At 56.6% G+C, this 17,117-nt stretch overlaps 1 protein-coding gene across 7 annotated transcripts in view; it reads right to left on the bottom strand.

The window, feature by feature from the left end:
* NCOR1 (nuclear receptor corepressor 1) overlaps nucleotides 1–13,316 on the bottom strand; it is a 197,346-nt gene extending 184,030 nt beyond the window's left edge. For all 7 annotated transcript variants that reach the window (XM_069761106.1, XM_069761111.1, XM_069761107.1 and 4 more), the window contains exon 1: nucleotides 12,854–13,316. The gene's annotated coding sequence lies outside the window, so the exon portion shown is untranslated. The remainder of the gene's footprint in view (nucleotides 1–12,853) is intronic.
* Between the last annotated feature and the right edge of the window lie 3,801 nt (nucleotides 13,317–17,117).

Raw genomic sequence — 17,117 nt, 5'->3', positions numbered from 1 at the left:
AAGCACACATGTATTCCACGCTGTGATGCAGTAACCTATGTTACGGCCAGGGGGCGCTGTGTGCGCGCTTCAGGATGCGCTTGGAGGCATAATTATCATGGTGAATTAGGGACTGGCATTATACTGTGTTCCAAATTATTATGCAAATGATATTTTTCTTCGATTTTCCTAAATGGTCGGTGCAAATGACAATCAGTCTAATAAACATCATCACCCGTTAGATTATACATCGAATTTTACTGAAGAAACCTCCCAGTGATAACAGTATAATCTCCAAAATGAATAAAAACTCAAAATGCACTGTTCCAAATTATTAGGCACAGTAGAATTTCTAAACATTTGATATGTTTTAAAGAACTGAAAATGCTCATTTGTGGAATTTGCAGCATTAGGAGGTCACATTCACTGAACAAAACAGCTATTTAACTCCAAAACATCCTAACAGGCCAAGTTACATGTTACCATAGGACCCCTTCTTTGATATCACCTTCACAATTCTTGCATCCATTGAACTTGTGAGTTTTTGGAGAGTTTCTGCTTGTATTTCTTTGCATGAAGTCAGAACAGCCTCCCAGAGCTGCTGTTTTGATGTGAACTGCCTCCCACCCTCATCGATCTTTTGCTGGATGATACTCCAAAGGTTCTCTGTACGGTTGAGGTCAGGGGAAGATGGCGGCCACACCATGAGTTTATCTCCTTTTATGCCCATAGCAGCCAATGACTCAGAGGTATTCTTTGCAGCATGAGATGGTGCATTGTCAGCATGAAGATCATTTTGCTCCTGAAGGCACATTTCTGCTTTTTAGACCATGGAAGAAAGTTGTCAGTCAGAAACTCTATATACTTTGCAGAGGTCATTTTCACACCTTCAGGAACCTTAAAGCGCCCTACCAGCTGTTTCCCCGTGATTCAGGCCCAAAACATGACTCCTCCACCTCCTTGCTGATGTCGCAGCCTTGTTGGGACATGGTGGCCATCCACCAACCATCCCCTACTCCATCCATCTGGACCATCCAGGGTTTCATGACACTCATCAGTAAGCAAGACTGTTTGAAAATTAGTCTTCATGTATGTCTGGGCCCACTGCAACCGTTTCTGCTTGTGAACACTGTTTAGGGGTGGCTGAATAGTAGGTTTATGCACCATAGCAAGCCTTTGAAGGATCATACACCTTGAGGTTTGAGGGACTCCAGACGCACCAGCAGCTTAAAAAACTGTTTGCTGCTTTGTAATGGTATTTTGGCAGCTGCTCTCTTAATCCAATGAATTTGTCTGGCACAAACCTTCCTCATTATGCCTTTATCTGCATGAACTCCATCTGTGCTCTGTTTCAGTCACAAATCTCTTCACAGTATGATGATCACTCTTACGTTTTTGTAAAATATGTAATGTTTTCATACTTTGTCCAAGGCATTGCACTCTTTGACACTTTTCAGCAGCAGAGAGATCCTTTTTATTTCCCATATTGCTTGAAACCTGTGGCCTGCTTAATAATGTGGAACATCATTTTTAAGTAGTTTTCCTATAATTACAATCACCTGGAAAGCTAATTATCACGTGTTTAAGATTGATTTCAGTGATACATTGAGCCCTGAGACACAATCCCATCCATGAGTTTATTTGAAAAACAAAAAAATTAAATCTTTATGACACTTAAATCCAATTTGCACAATAATTTGGAACACAGTGTATTGTAAATGGCCGCTATGTGTTTGTTGTGCTTACTTATAAGGGGGGCTTATAGGGTTAGTCAAAGAGCGGGGTGGGAATTGGCTAAACACACATACACCTCCTACCTATGGGGGTGGTTACAGCTACATAATGTGACCAGGGTTTGGTCACATGGTGGCGAGTGTTTGGATCTGTATGGTCCGTATGCAAGGTCCCGGAAAAGCCTATGTGTTGGGAGTGCTATCTCCCTGAAGTGCACCTGGTGGGGCTTTGGCACTGTGTGGCCTGTGCGTTGAACGGTCCCAGCTGGGGACGGATGTCCTGAAGAGCGCACGGAGAGGCCATGTACCTACAAAGCCTGGGACGGCTTCGGTGTTGGCGAAGCCAGGACTGACAAGGAGTCAGCGTGAGGAGCGGAGCTCCTGAAAGGTAACCCAGGGTATGGGGAAAGAACTATGTGCACTGACAAAGAACAGTTACTGAACTGCGCGGTCACCCGGTGACTGGAGAGAGTCAGGCTTGACTAGTGAATACTTTGTAAAGCCATACGTGATGAAGTAATAGACTATGTGTAAGCCGGTGATGTGTAACCTGGCTTACGGTGTGGTTTATGACGTTTAAATAAACTGTATGGACTGTTTTGTGTGAAAACCGTGCCTGACTACGTTAATCTGCTGCCAAGCGAGTGTTCCCCAGCACAAACAGTCGGCGCAATGCCACAACATCCACAAAAACGCTGAAAAAAAGTGACAAAAACATGTTTTTTTTTTATTGCCAAGAAAGCAGGTTTTGGCAGTATAAAAAAATGCAGCAAAAAAAAAAAAAGAAAAAGGCTGTGTGCAAACATGGCCTAGGATCAAACTCCTGCAGAAAACGCAACTGCACTGACGGATACAAATGGCGCTCCATACGCTATAATTGGGGGCATTTGGTTTCCATTAGAGAGTATGTCAGAAATGACAGAATTTACACCGGATTAACATTTATTTTCTCCCAGGTGCTGTGCTTACAGTACAGCGGACGGTCACCTTCAGAACGCTTTTACTCTGCAGGTTATTAGTGTTACCAGAACTGACAGGTTCCCTTTACTGTCACCATAATCTGCATAAATCCATTAACAAACTGAAAATATTTTAAAAGGAAAAGAAAAATATCAAAACTAAAATATCTACTATATAATTGTCTAAGGGTCACTTCCGTCTGTCCTTCTGTCTGTCGCGGATATTCATTGGTCGCGGCCTCTGTCTGTCATGGAAATCCAAGTTGCTGATTGGTCGCGGCAAAACGCCCACGACCAATCAGCGACGGCCATAGTCTGGCAGCGAAATGGCCGCTGCTTTACTGCCCTGCAGTCAGCGCTGAGCGCTCACACAGGGTTAATGCCCGCGGTCCGTTAATGCAGCTATTAACCCCGTGTGACCAACTTTTCACTATTGATGCTGCGTATGCCCACATTGCATATACCACGTGGGCTGTGTTACATACTGCGTGGGCTCTGTTATACACTACATCTCTGTGCTATATAGTATGTAGCTGGGCAATATACAATGTGACTGTCCAATATACTACCTGGCTGTGCAATATACTACATGGCACTGCTATATACTACGTGGCTGACCAATATACTACATACCTGTGCAATATACTACATAGCTCTGCTAAAAACTACGTACGCTGTGTTATATACTACGTCGGTTGTGTTATATACTACGTCACTGTGCAATATGGTACATAGCCTGTGCTATATACTACCTACATATTTTAGAATACCTGATATGTTAGAATCGGGCCACCATCTAGTGGTTGCATAAATGGGGATGTGGTTGTGTTTAGAATTAGCCAATCACATTTAAACTGTTGCTAAATAGTAGTCAGTACACAACTGCCATCATTTACAGGGATTCTGATTAACCCCGTAAAAATTTTAGCTGATCTAGTAGGATTTTCCTTATATTTTATAAAGCCATGTTCAGTCAACAGCTTACAACACAGCAAAGGGACCTAATTGGTGAATGCTATCCAGTCAGGAGAAGGATGCAAAATAATTTCTAAGACATTAGATATACCATGAAACACTAATGATAATCGTCAAGTCGTTGCTTAAATGTGGCACAACGGTGACATTAGCTAGAACTGAAGGTGCTGCAATGTTATGGGTTCACCTGCGCTGCCGTCAATAGATGATAAGACGACAGGAATCCAAAGATCAATTGCTGCGATTTACTGATCAACACGTTTCGAAGTTTGAAACTTCTTAATCAGGACAAAACCAAGGTCTTTTACCCTGATGGAGAAGTTTGAAACTTCGAAACGTGTTGACCAATAAACCACAGCAATTGATCTTTGAATTCCTGTCTTCTTATCATCTACTGACGGCAGCACAGGTGAACCCATACCATTGCAGCACCTTTGACTCCTTCTTTGTGGGTCTGCAGCCTAAGCCTTTTTCAGTGGTTGTGTGCACATAACCCTATCAGGCGAGCATGATAGACAGTGTTGTGGAGAATATTCACTATCTAGATAAGACCCTATTGTGCTTTTTGTTCCTTCCTGGTTTATTCCTTTTCTGCATTACCTAGAACTGGACATCCCTCAAATATTGATGAAAGGACAAGAAAATTGGTTCGGGAGGCTGCCAAGAGGCCTACAGCAATATTAAAGAAGCTGCATGATTTTGTGGCAAGCACTGGTTGTGTACTTCATGTTACAACAATCTCCCATATTCTTGATATGTCTGGCCTGTGCAGTAGGGTGGCAAGACGGAAGCCTATTATTACAAAGAAAAAACATTCCAGCTCAGCTATATTTTGGCAAAACCTACAAGTCTACCAACATAATGTAGGAAAACGTGTTATGGTCTGAAAAGACCAGGGTTGACATTTTTGGACATAATTCCAAAAGGTATGTTTGGCGCAAAAATTCACACTGTACATTACAAAAAGAACACCATACCCACAGTGAAGCATGGCAGAGGCAGCATTATGCTTTGGGGCCGTTTTGTTTTTAGCAACTGGAGCTGAATCTGAGGGGTTTACTCAAGGTTGAGTGAAAACTGAACAATTCCGAAACAAAACAAAACGGAAGATGAATTTCACCTCTCAGCAAGACCCTAATCATACCTCCAAATCAGGAAAGGAATGGCTTTATGAGAAGGTGGTTAAAGTTTTGTAATGGACCAGCCAAAATCCAGAGCTGAACCCACATGACTATCTGTGGGTTTACTTGAAGAGGGCTATGTACCCAGGGGATGCTTTTGAAAGCCGACAGATTTAGAGATCTATAGCAAGGAAGATTACAGGTGACATTAAAGGCAGAGAAAATTCTGAAATTATTCTTCTGTGTGTTTTTTTATTACGTGACAAAAACCTGCCATTTTAACAGGGGTGTTTAGGTTTCTTGTATCCACTGTTTATATCACCATGTTTAAGGGAGCCACACAAATTATATACCTGCTGACAATCTAATGTATATGGGGGCAGACTGTTCCCCGACCTCTGCAGGAACGCAACATGTCCGATTACCGACCCAACATGTCCGATTACCGGTCCAACAGGCATCTGCAAAAATGTCAATCAGTGGCTTAGACTTAGTTGCTCTACCTACGACAGTGCTAACCAAAAGCATGCATTGGGGGGCATCCTGTTACTGAACCAGAAATGTGCAACCTGTGGACAAACTACAAGTCCCAACAAGCCTTGCAGACAATCATATCAGGCTGAATTCAGGCAGAACCAAAGAGGTCACCTGGAATCGGGTCACTGGTTACTGGACAGCGGTGAGAGCATAGCCGCCCATTATGGCTGGTGTCACAGCGTAGGTCTCGCGTTGGGTCACTGCATATTATACGAAATGTGCCAGCACTAGAAACTTAGCAGAAAATATTATTAAAACTAAGATGCAGGCTGGGGGCTGCTCCACCCTGAGCCCACCCTAAGGGTATGTACACACGTTTTTGGGATTTGGTCCCGAGATTTCTCCATCTTTTAGCAGGAAAAATGCAGGGTTAAATAGGTGAGTTTTCCCCACTCATTAGTTCAGGGAGAAATCTGCTGCAAAGCCGCTAAAAACAATTGACATCTTCCAGATTTAAATCTGGAAGGAAATAATAAGCAACGTGTGTATGAGACTTAAGGATTCTCTCCCACTTAGCTGCATCAGACAATCCTCCAAGTTTTGTGACAAAACTGCACAGAAAAAAATGCGACAATCTGCAATGTGTGCACAGTCCCTTAATCAGCTGTGGGTGATGCTATTGATTGCTGGAAGCGTTTAGGACCCTCCATAGCTCAGCCACAATGTGAAAACCAAAAAATGCTACAGAGCGGGGAGACCAGACAGCTGTTGCATTAACCAGAGCTGTGGAGTCGGTAAGCCAAACCTCCGACTCCTCAATTTCCATGACACCGACCAGATAATTCATGGCATGGGGCACGGGACTCCATGGCCGAGCAGCTGAGTGCAAGTCTAAAGAGATTGTGCCACAGTTGGAAGTTATACCTCATCCAATGGATGAAGATGAATTCTGGCATTCTGGAGGTCCGACCACCAAGACCACCCTCTCCCAGATACTGCGACTGGTACTCTGAAATGTCCTGTCTGAATGGAGAGGAGGCCGAGCATGCGCCCCTCCGCCCATTAATATAAACAGATTATTAGTCCATGTGCAAAACTGAGCACACACGGACCGCACAAGGACTAGTCAGTGTGATCGGTCACAGGAACGTCACTACACACGGCCTGATGGTCTGCATGGGCGAAATCACACCTTACACTCATTTGATCTGCAGCTTGAATCAATGGGTTACCGTCCACACGTCAGGCATTTTTTACAGATCTACTAATATGTTTAAAGCTAGAAAACAGGATCTGACTTTTATTATTAAAATTGTTCTTGGAAAAAAAATGATGTTAAAAATGGACACACGGATGGCTGAGGGATGAAAAAGGGACAATTTTGCATATGGTCTCCTGAACCCGACCTTCACTGGAGTGCTGGAGAGAAGCCGAGTGCACTGGTATCTCCGCGCTCCCACTGACAATGAGTGGAGGGCCGCATGCTCAGCCTCTGCTCCATTCCTACGGGGCTCTTCAGACACCCATTCTCAGGATTGGTAGGCGTTCCAGTGGTCTGATCCCCAGGAATTAAAAAGGTGACTTCTAAACGTGACACAATCCCTTTAAACCACCATATACATTATATACTGTCGGCTGATAATGATTCAGGCGAGTGCTCCTGTGTTCTCTATGAGAGAGCCGCGGCCAGACTCCTCTGCATACTGCGTATCTCCCAGAGAACAAAAAGGTTGGCCATTGGAAATCCAATATGTCGGATCCTTCTCCTCCCCGACATCATCTGTCATGGGAGCGTTGAGAGGTCCTTGTACACATTAGACTAAAGTATATGGGACCTTTACACCAGCAAGAACAATGCTAAGTGCCTTGGATGGAGCAGTGTACAGCCGCCGTCACCATGGATGGAGCAGTGTACAGCCGCCGTCACCATAGATGGAGCGGTGTACAGCCGCTGTCACCATGGATGGAGCAGTGTACAGCCACCGTCACCATGGATGGAGCAGTGTACAGCCACCGTCACCATGGATGGAGCAGTGTACAGCCACAGTCACCATGGATGGAGCAGTGTACAGCCACCGTCACCATGGATGGAGCGGTGTACAGCCGCCACCACCATGGATGGAGCAGTGTACAGCCGCCACCACCATGGATGGAGCAGTGTACAGCCACCGTCACCATGGATGGAGCAGTGTACAGCCACCGTCACCATGGATGGAGCAGTGTACAGCCACCGTCACCATGGATGGAGCAGTGTACAGCCGCCGTCACCATGGATGGAGCAGTGTACAGCCGCCGTCACCATGGATGGAGCAGTGTACAGCCACCGTCACCATGGATGGAGCAGTGTACAGCCGCCGTCACCATGGATGGAGCGGTGTACAGCCACAGTCACCATGGGTGGAGCGATGTACAGCCACAGTCACCATGGATGGAGCGGTGTACAGCCACCGTCACCATGGATGGAGCAGTGTACAGCCACCGTCACCATGGATGGAGCAGTGTACAGCCGCCGCCATGGATGGAGCGGTGTACAGCCGCCGCCATCATGGATGGAGTGGTGTACAGCCGCCACCACTATGGATGGAGCGGTGTACAGCCGCCATCACCATGGATGGTGTGGTGTAAAGCCGCCGCCACCATGGATGGAGGGGTATAAAGCTGCCGCCACCATGGATGGAGTGGTATAAAGCTGATGCCACCATGGATGGAGTGGTACAAAGCCGCCACCACCATGGATGGTGTGGTATAAAGCCACCGCCACTGGATTAGTGGAAATGTGTTCTGGGCAGTAACTGATCACACTTGTCTATTTGGCATCTCCTGGATGAGTCTGGGCTAATGTCAGGACGATACCTGCCTGAGAGCACTCTGCCCGCTGTAATGTTTGCTGGAAGAAGGATAGTGCTGTAGGATTAAACCCCTTAAGATGAATTTATACAACTACAGAAGTTAAACCACTGACACCTGGGTTATTGCAAGCCGATCAACGGTCATTAACGGAGTTGTCTCAAGTTCTTAAAAGGTAAAATGAAAAAATCCTCTTAAAAACAAACAATGGCAGGAGCAGAAGTCATGCCTTAGGCTGGGGTCATACTAGCGTAGGGCATCAGATGCGATTTGCTAATGACCCTCGGCTTCTGCTCTGCTGCGAGTGTCATGCATCTGTGCTCCCATTCTCTCGCGGAGAGCGGATCGGAGCACAGCTGCGGAGGAGGCGGAGACATTAATTTCTCCATCGCCGGGGTCAGGCGTATATGGGTGCGAGTGAGCCGACAGTCGGCCGAGAGTCTGTGACAATTTCAGCATGCTGCGACTGTCTCGGACCGAGGAAAACGGCGGACAAAAAAAAGCAGCTGTGGGATCTGCCCATAGCTTAACATTGGTCTGAGTGCAAATCGATTTTTAATCGCATTGCACTTGTCCGTTTAAGTCGCCAGTGTGACCCCGGCCTAACTGCCGTGCTCGTGCCGCTCTGAAGCTGGCCAGATCACTGATGCCGGCAGCCTCGGCGCCCCTGTGGCTCCCCCATACTGCTGCCAGTCCTCAGGAGACACTGCCCCTGCCCGCCAGGAAGCGAGAGCCGGGCAGAAAGCTGATCCTGAAGATTTATTGTGAGACAACCCTGAGTGTTTAGGGAGACTGACAGCATAAAACAATTAGTAATAGATTGCTCTATGTTTCTCGGCAGCACATGCCCTGTTTACACAAGACGATGTGCTGCAGATCAGGATTTTTAAGCAAGAGTTAAAAATCATCTTACCCTACAAATGAGCGTTTTGTTTTTTGGATGGTTGGAGGCCTGTTTACACTGTACATGTACATATAATTCCAGTGAAGAGAAATCTTACTGAGAATCTGTCACCAGATTTTTGCTATGTGATCTGAAATCAGCATGATGTAGGCACAGAGAACCTGATTCCAGTGATCTGTCACTTACTGGGCTGCTTGGTGCAGTTGTGATACAATCACTGCTTACTCTTTATTATGCTTTGCTTATATACCGCTATAATATTCCGCAGCATTTTATATACATCATCACCGTCCCCGATGGGGCTCACAATGTATATTCCCCATCGGTATGTCTTTGGAGTGTGGGAGGAAACCCATGAAAACATGGAAAGAACATACAAACTCCTTGCAGATGTCTCCTTGGTAGGTTGGTGGGATTTGAACTCCAGCACTGCAAGGTTGCAGTGCTAACCACTGAGCCACCATGGTTCCACCTGAGCCACCTACTGCAGATCTAGCAGTTCTCTGAATGCTGAGCTTTGTATTACCCACACACACCACTGACTGGCTGCTTTCTGTGTACACTGTGTATAGGCAGAAATCTGCCATCAGTAGGGGGACGGGTTATACAGACCTCAGAAACATGCTTGACTACCTTGCAGCAGGGTTACAAGTCCTCTAGTGTTAATCTCCTGCTGATAAATCAGTGATTTATCAAAACCACAACAAGCAGCCCAGTAAGTGATACATCGCTGAGACTGGGGTCTCGGTCTCTACATTATGCTGTTCTTGGATTAGGTGACAAAAACCCGGTGAGATGCCCTTTAATTCTTCAGCATATGAGGACATATTAGGCTGCGGCTTCCACCTTTGTAGGAACAGTTTGGGGAAGGCCCATGAAGGCACGGTTGGGGGAGTTCGGTGTGGAAGAAGTTCACCGGCCATACAGAGCCCTGACCTCAATGAACACCTTTTGGACCGGAGATTATGAGCCCGACCCGCTCAACCAACATCAAGGTCTGAACTGACAAAACCTCTCCTGGCGAAAATTCACACTGACATCTCTAAAATCTTGGAAAAAGAATTCCCAGAAGAAAGAAAGCCGTTACATCCACAAAGTGACCAACTCCACATTAAAGGGATTGTGCAGGACTTTTATGCTGATGGGCTATCTTTGGGATTGTGATCAGTGGAGGTGCAACACACCCATGATCTCAGGGAAGTGCAGAACTACACAGCTGTTAACCATGTAGTGGCCAAAAACTGCAGATCTGCACCAGATTGATTCCAATGAGGGGGGGCGGATGTGCAGCGGCTGGACAATAGGGGGCGGACGATAGGGGGTGGATGTGCAGCGGCCAGACGATAGGGGAAGGAAGATGGGGGGGCGGATGTGCAGCGGGCAGACGATGGTGGGGTGGATGTGCAGTGGGCGGACGATGGGGGGGGCGGATGTGCAGTGGGCGGACGATGGTGGGGTGGATGTGCAGCGGGCGGACGATGGGGGGGGATGTGCAGTGGGCGGATGATGGTGGGGTGGATGTGCAGTGGGCGGACGATGGGGGGGGCGGATGTGCAGTGGGCGGACGATGGGGGGGGCGGATGTGCAGTGGGCGGACGATGGTGGGGTGGATGTGCAGCGGGCGGACGATGGGGGGGGATGTGCAGTGGGCGGACGATGGTGGGGTGGATGTGCAGCGGGCGGACAATGGGGGGGGCGGATGTGCAGCGGCCAGACGATAGGGGGTGGATGTGCAGCGGCCAGACGATAGGGGAAGGAAGATGGGGGAGCGGATGTGCAGCGGGCGGACGATGGTGGGGTGGATGTGCAGTGGGGCGGACAATGGGGGGGCGGATGTACAGCGGCCAGACGATAGGGGAAGGAAGATAGGGGGGCGGATGTGCAGCGGGCGGACGATGGTGGGGTGGATGTGCAGTGGGCGGACGATGGGGGGGGGCGGATGTGCAGCGGCCAGACGATAGGGGAAGGAAGATAGGGGGTGGATGTGCAGCGGCCAGACGATAGGGGAAGGAAGATAGGGGGGCGGATGTGCAGCGGGCGGACGATGGTGGGGTGGATGTGCAGTGGGCGGACGATGGGGGGGGGCGGATGTGCAGCGGCCAGACGATAGGGGAAGGAAGATAGGGGGTGGATGTGCAGCGGCCAGACGATAGGGGAAGGAAGATGGGGGGGCGGATGTGCAGCGGGCGGACGATGGTGGGGTGGATGTGCAGTGGGCGGACGATGGGGGGGGCGGATGTGCAGTGGCCAGACGATAGGGGAAGGAAGATAGGGGGGCGGATGTGCAGCGGCCAGACGATAGGGGAAGGAAGATAGGGGGTGGATGTGCAGCGGGCAAACGATGGTGGGGTGGATGTGCAGTGGGCGGACGATGGGGGGGTGGATGTGCAGTGGGCGGACGATGGGGGGGCGGATGTGCAGCGGCCAGACGATAGGGGAAGGAAGATAGGGGGGCGGATGTGCAGCGGACGGACAATAGGAGGCGGATGTGGGCGGACGATAGGAGGGGCGGATGTGCAGGGGGTGGATGTGCAGCGGGCGGACGATAGTGGGGCGGATGTGCAGCGGGCGGACGATGGGGGGGGCGGATGTGCAGCGGCCAGACGATAGGGGAAGGAAGATAGGGGGGCGGATGTGCAGCGGGCAAACGATGGTGGGGTGGAGGTGCAGTGGGCGGACGATGGGGGGGTGGATGTGCAGTGGGCGGACGATGGGGGGGCGGATGTGCAGCGGCCAGACGATAGGGGAAGGAAGATAGGGGGGCGGATGTGCAGCGGACGGAGAATAGGAGGCGGATGTGCAGTGGGCGGACGATAGGAGGGGCGGATGTGCAGGGGGTGGATGTGCAGCGGGCGGACGATAGTGGGGCGGATGTGCAGCGGGCGGACGATAGGGGGGGCGGATGTACAGTGGGCGGACGATAGGGGGGCGGATGTGCAGCGGGTGGATGATAGGAGGGGCGGATGTGCAGGGGGTGGATGTGCAGCGGACGATAGTGGGGCGGATGTGCAGCGGACGATAGTGTGGCGGATGTGCAGCAGGCGGACGATAGGGGGGCGGATGTGCAGAGGGTGGACGAACGATAGGTGGGGGGCTGATGTGCAGCGGCCGGACAGAAGGAGGCGGATGTACAGTGGGCGGACGATAGGGGGGGGTCGGATGTGCAGCGGGCGGACAGTAGGAGGCGGATGTACAGTGGGCGGACGATAGGGGGGGGGGGGCGGATGTGCAGCGGGCGGACAGTAGGAGGCGGATGTACAGTGGGCGGACGATAGGGGGGGGGGGGCGGATGTGCACCGGACGGCCGCGGCCACTAGGCAGATGACAGTTGTGCACCTGGCCGCCAGCACCAGATCAGCTGATTGGCCGTGCCGGGTGCTGCACCCCCACTGGTCAGATATTGGTGACCTATTGTAAGATCAGGCCATTGATATAAGAGCCCGGACCACCCTTTACCGCCCGTGGGTGCAGCATGGGCCGTTATCCCGGGAGGTGCGATGTGTCCAGGCCACGCGCTGTATATGGCGACACATTAGGATGTCACAGACTCGGGATCTCAGCCCCCACGTCCCACAGACCCCACACGCACTAGTGGGAGCGGAATCACTGAGGACTCCACACAACAAATAATAACAAATCCTGGTTTCTATTTCTGCAGGTTTCAGTGGTTTCCTAGAGATAACACTGATCACATTCAGCTTTCCCAGACTCCTGATAGGCCGGGATGAGACATACGTGTATCCTACATGACAATGAAGTGGTCTCTATTGTCCCTGTTCTCAGCCCGGTGGGCTCGGTGTGAGGCCCGTACACCCGCCCAGCCCCTCTCCACAGGCCCCGGCCTCCTCTCACACTCACCGTCTGTATTTCCGTCCTCCGCTGATGTCAGCCGGGCAGGATTCGCATTATGTCCGCCATCTTGTGCACCCCCCGCCTCCGCTGTCTCCTCCTGCCGGTCCCCACGTTCCCGGGAGTAGCTCAGGCCCGGGCTCCGGCTCACTGTGGCCCGCGGATCATGTCCAGAGAGGTCCCTGTGTCCCCCGGATGGGGTGTGCGCGGCGGCTGTACGGAATATCGGATCACTCCGCCTCCTCCTCCTCGGACACGGCGGCTTCGCACGGTCCTGGCAGGACACTGTACGGGATCAGAGCCAAGCGGCTCAGGGAGGGAGAAGCGGCCGGGATTTCGTGTCGCGCAGTGAGGTCACCGGGAATGTGTCGCACGGCCGGGGCTCGGGGACACTGAACGGGTCACACACCGGAAAGACGACACGGGCTCAGCACACAGCTGCCAGGACCTGCGGAGCCGCGCGGCGGGGCGTGTCCGGGGGCGGGGCCTCATCTACATGTTACATGAGTGGCGGCCACACACGGCTGCGAGCGCGGTCTGTACGTGCGGGACCCGGCTGCTGTGCGGTGCGGTGCGGTGCGGTGCGGTGCGGTGCGGTGCGGTGCGGTGGCGGGCGGCCCGTGTGCGCCGCTCTATGTGCGGGACCCGGCTGCGGTGCGGTGGCCCGTGTGCGCCGCTCTACGTGCAGGACCCGGTGGCGGGCGGCCCGTGTGCGCCTCTCTACGTGCGGGACCCGGCTGCGGTGCGGTGGCGGGCGGCCCCGTGTGCGCCTCTCTACGTGCAGGACCCGGCTGCGGTGGCGGGCGGCCCGTGTGCGCCGCTTTACGTGCGGGACCCGGCTGCGGTGGCGGGCGGCCGGTGTGCGCTGCTCTACGTGCGGGACCCGGCTGCTGTGCGGTGGCGGGCGGCCCGTGTGCGCCGCTCTATGTGCGGGACCCGGCTGCGGTGCGGTGCGGTGGCGAGCGGCCCGTGTGCGCCGCTCTACGTGCGGAACCCGGCTGCTGTGCGGTGGCGGGCGGCCCGTGTGCGCCGCTCTATGTGCGGGACCCGGCTGCTGTGCGGTGGCGGGCGGCCCTTGTGCGCCGCTCTACGTGCGGGACCCGGCTGCTGTGCGGTGGCGGGCGGCCCGTGTGCGCCGCTCTACGTGCGGGACCCGGCTGCTGTGCGGTGGCGGGCGGCCCGTGTGCGCCGCTCTACGTGCGGGACCCGGCTGCGGTGGCGGGCGGCCTGTGTGCGCCGCTCTACGTGCGGGACCCGGCTGCGGTGCGGTGGCGGGCGGCCCGTGTGCGCCGCTCTACGTGCGGGACCCGGCTGCTGTGCGGTGGCGGGCGGCCCGTGTGCGCCGCTCTACGTGCGGTGGCGGGCGGCCCGTGTGCGCCGCTCTACGTGCAGGACCCGGCTGCTGTGAGGTGGCGGGCGGCCCGTGTGCGCCGCTCTACGTGCGGGACCCGGCTGCGGTGGCGGGCGGCCGGTGTGCGCCGCTCTACGTGCAGGACCCGGCTGCGGTGGCGGGCGGCCGGTGTGCGCTGCTCTACGTGCGGGACCCGGCTGCTGTGCGGTGGCGGGCGGCCGTGTGCGCCGCTCTACATGCGGGACCCGGCTGCGGTGGCGGGCGGCCTGTGTGCGCCGCTCTACGTGCGGGACCCGGCTGCTGTGCGGTGGCGGGCGGCCCGTGTGCGCCGCTCTATGTGCGGGACCCGGCTGCGGTGCGGTGGCGAGCGGCCCGTGTGCGCCGCTCTACGTGCGGAACCCGGTGGCGGGCGGCCCTTGTGCGCCGCTCTACGTGCGGGACCCGGCTGCTGTGCGGTGGCGGGCGGCCCGTGTGCGCCGCTCTACGTGCGGGACCCGGCTGCTGTGCGGTGGCGGGCGGCCCGTGTGCGCCGCTCTACGTGCGGGACCCGGCTGCGGTGGCGGGCGGCCCGTGTGCGCCGCTCTACGTGCGGGACCCGGCTGCGGTGCGGTGGCGGGCGGCCCGTGTGCGCCGCTCTACGTGCGGGACCCGGCTGCTGTGCGGTGGATGGCGGCCCGTGTGCGCCGCTCTACGTGCGGGACCCGGCTGCTGTGCGGTGGCGGGCGGCCCGTGTGCGCCGCTCTACGTGCAGGACCCGGCTGCTGTGCGGTGGCGGGCGGCCCGTGTGCGCCGCTCTACGTGCAGGACCCGGCTGCTGTGCGGTGGCGGGCGGCCCCGTGTGCACCTCTCTACGTGCAGGACCCGGTGGCGGGCGGCCCGTGTGCGCCGCTCTACGTGCAGGACCCGGCTGCTGTGCGGTGGCGGGCGGCCCCGTGTGCGCCTCTCTACGTGCGGGACCCGGCTGCGGTGCGGTGGCGGGCGGCCCGTGTGCGCCTCTCTACGTGCGGGACCCGGCTGCGGTGCGGTGGCGGGCGGCCCGTGTGCGCCGCTCTACGTGCAGGACCCGGCTGCTGTGCGGTGGCGGGCGGCCCCGTGTGCGCCTCTCTACGTGCAGGACCCGGCTGCGGTGGCGGGCGGCCCGTGTGCGCCGCTCTACGTGCGGGACTCGGCTGCGGTGCGGTGGCGGGCGGCCCGTGTGCGCCGCTCTACGTGCGGGACCCGGCTGCGGTGGCGGGCGGCCGGTGTGCGCTGCTCTACGTGCGGGACCCGGCTGCTGTGCGGTGGCGGGCGGCCGTGTGCGCCGCTCTACGTGCGGGATCCGGCTGCGGTGGCGGGCGGCCTGTGTGCGCCGCTCTACGTGCGGGACCCGGCTGCTGTGCGGTGGCGGGCGGCCCGTGTGCGCCGCTCTACGTGCAGGACCCGGCTGCGGTGGCGGGCGGCCTGTGTGCGCCGCTCTACGTGCGGGACCCGGCTGCTGTGCGGTGGCGGGCGGCCCCGTGTGCGCCTCTCTACGTGCAGGACCCGGCTGCGGTGGCGGGCGGCCCGTGTGCGCCGCTCTACGTGCAGGACCCGGCTGCGGTGGCGGGCGGCCCGTGTGCGCCGCTCTACGTGCAGGACCCGGCTGCGGTGGCGGGCGGCCGGTGTGCGCTGCTCTACGTGCGGGACCCGGCTGCTGTGCGGTGGCGGGCGGCCGTGTGCGCCGCTCTACATGCGGGACCCGGCTGCGGTGGCGGGCGGCCTGTGTGCGCCGCTCTACGTGCGGGACCCGGCTGCTGTGCGGTGGCGGGCGGCCCGTGTGCGCCGCTCTACGTGCGGGACCCGGCTGCTGTGCGGTGGCGGGCGGCCCGTGTGCGCCGCTCTATGTGCGGGACCCGGCTGCGGTGCGGTGGCGAGCGGCCCGTGTGCGCCGCTCTACGTGCGGAACCCGGTGGCGGGCGGCCCTTGTGCGCCGCTCTACGTGCGGGACCCGGCTGCTGTGCGGTGGCGGGCGGCCCGTGTGCGCCGCTTTACGTGCGGGACCCGGCTGCTGTGCGGTGGCGGGCGGCCCGTGTGCGCCGCTCTACGTGCGGGACCCGGCTGCGGTGGCGGGCGGCCCGTGTGCGCCGCTCTACGTGCGGGACCCGGCTGCGGTGCGGTGGCGGGCGGCCCGTGTGCGCCGCTCTACGTGCGGGACCCGGCTGCTGTGCGGTGGCGGGCGGCCCGTGTGCGCCGCTCTACGTGCGGGACCCGGCTGCTGTGCGGTGGCGGGCGGCCCGTGTGCGCCGCTCTACGTGCGGGACCCGGCTGCTGTGCGGTGGCGGGCGGCCCGTGTGCGCCGCTCTACGTGCAGGACCCGGCTGCTGTGCGGTGGCGGGCGGCCCCGTGTGCGCCTCTCTACGTGCAGGACCCGGCTGCGGTGGCGGGCGGCCCGTGTGCGCCGCTCTACGTGCGGGACTCGGGTGCGGTGGCGGGCGGCCCGTGTGCGCCGCTCTACGTGCAGGACCCGGCTGCGGTGGCGGGCGGCCGGTGTGCGCTGCTCTACGTGCGGGACCCGGCTGCGGTGGCGGGCGGCCTGTGTGCGCCGCTCTACGTGCGGGACCCGGCTGCTGTGCGGTGGCGGGCGGCCCCTGTGCGCCGCTCTACGTGCGGGACCCGGCTGCTGTGCGGTGGCGGGCGGCCCGTGTGCGCCGCTCTATGTGCGGGACCCGGCTGCGGTGCAGTGGCGAGCAGCCCGTGTGCGCCGCTCTACGTGCGGGACTCGGCTGCTGTGCGGTGGCGGGCGGCCCGTGTGCGCCGCTCTACGTGCGGGACCCGGCTGCTGTGCGGTGGCGGGCGGCCCGTGTGCGCCGCTCTACGTGCGGGACCCGGCTGCTGTGCGGTGGCGGGCGGCCCGTGTGCGCCGCTCTACGTGCGGGACCCGGCTGCGGTGGCGGGCGGCCCGTG

Source organism: Ranitomeya imitator, chromosome 3 (assembly GCF_032444005.1).
Source record: "Ranitomeya imitator isolate aRanImi1 chromosome 3, aRanImi1.pri, whole genome shotgun sequence".
NCBI classification, from domain to species: domain Eukaryota; kingdom Metazoa; phylum Chordata; class Amphibia; order Anura; family Dendrobatidae; genus Ranitomeya; species Ranitomeya imitator.
This window is presented reverse-complemented; position numbering and strand designations above follow the sequence as displayed.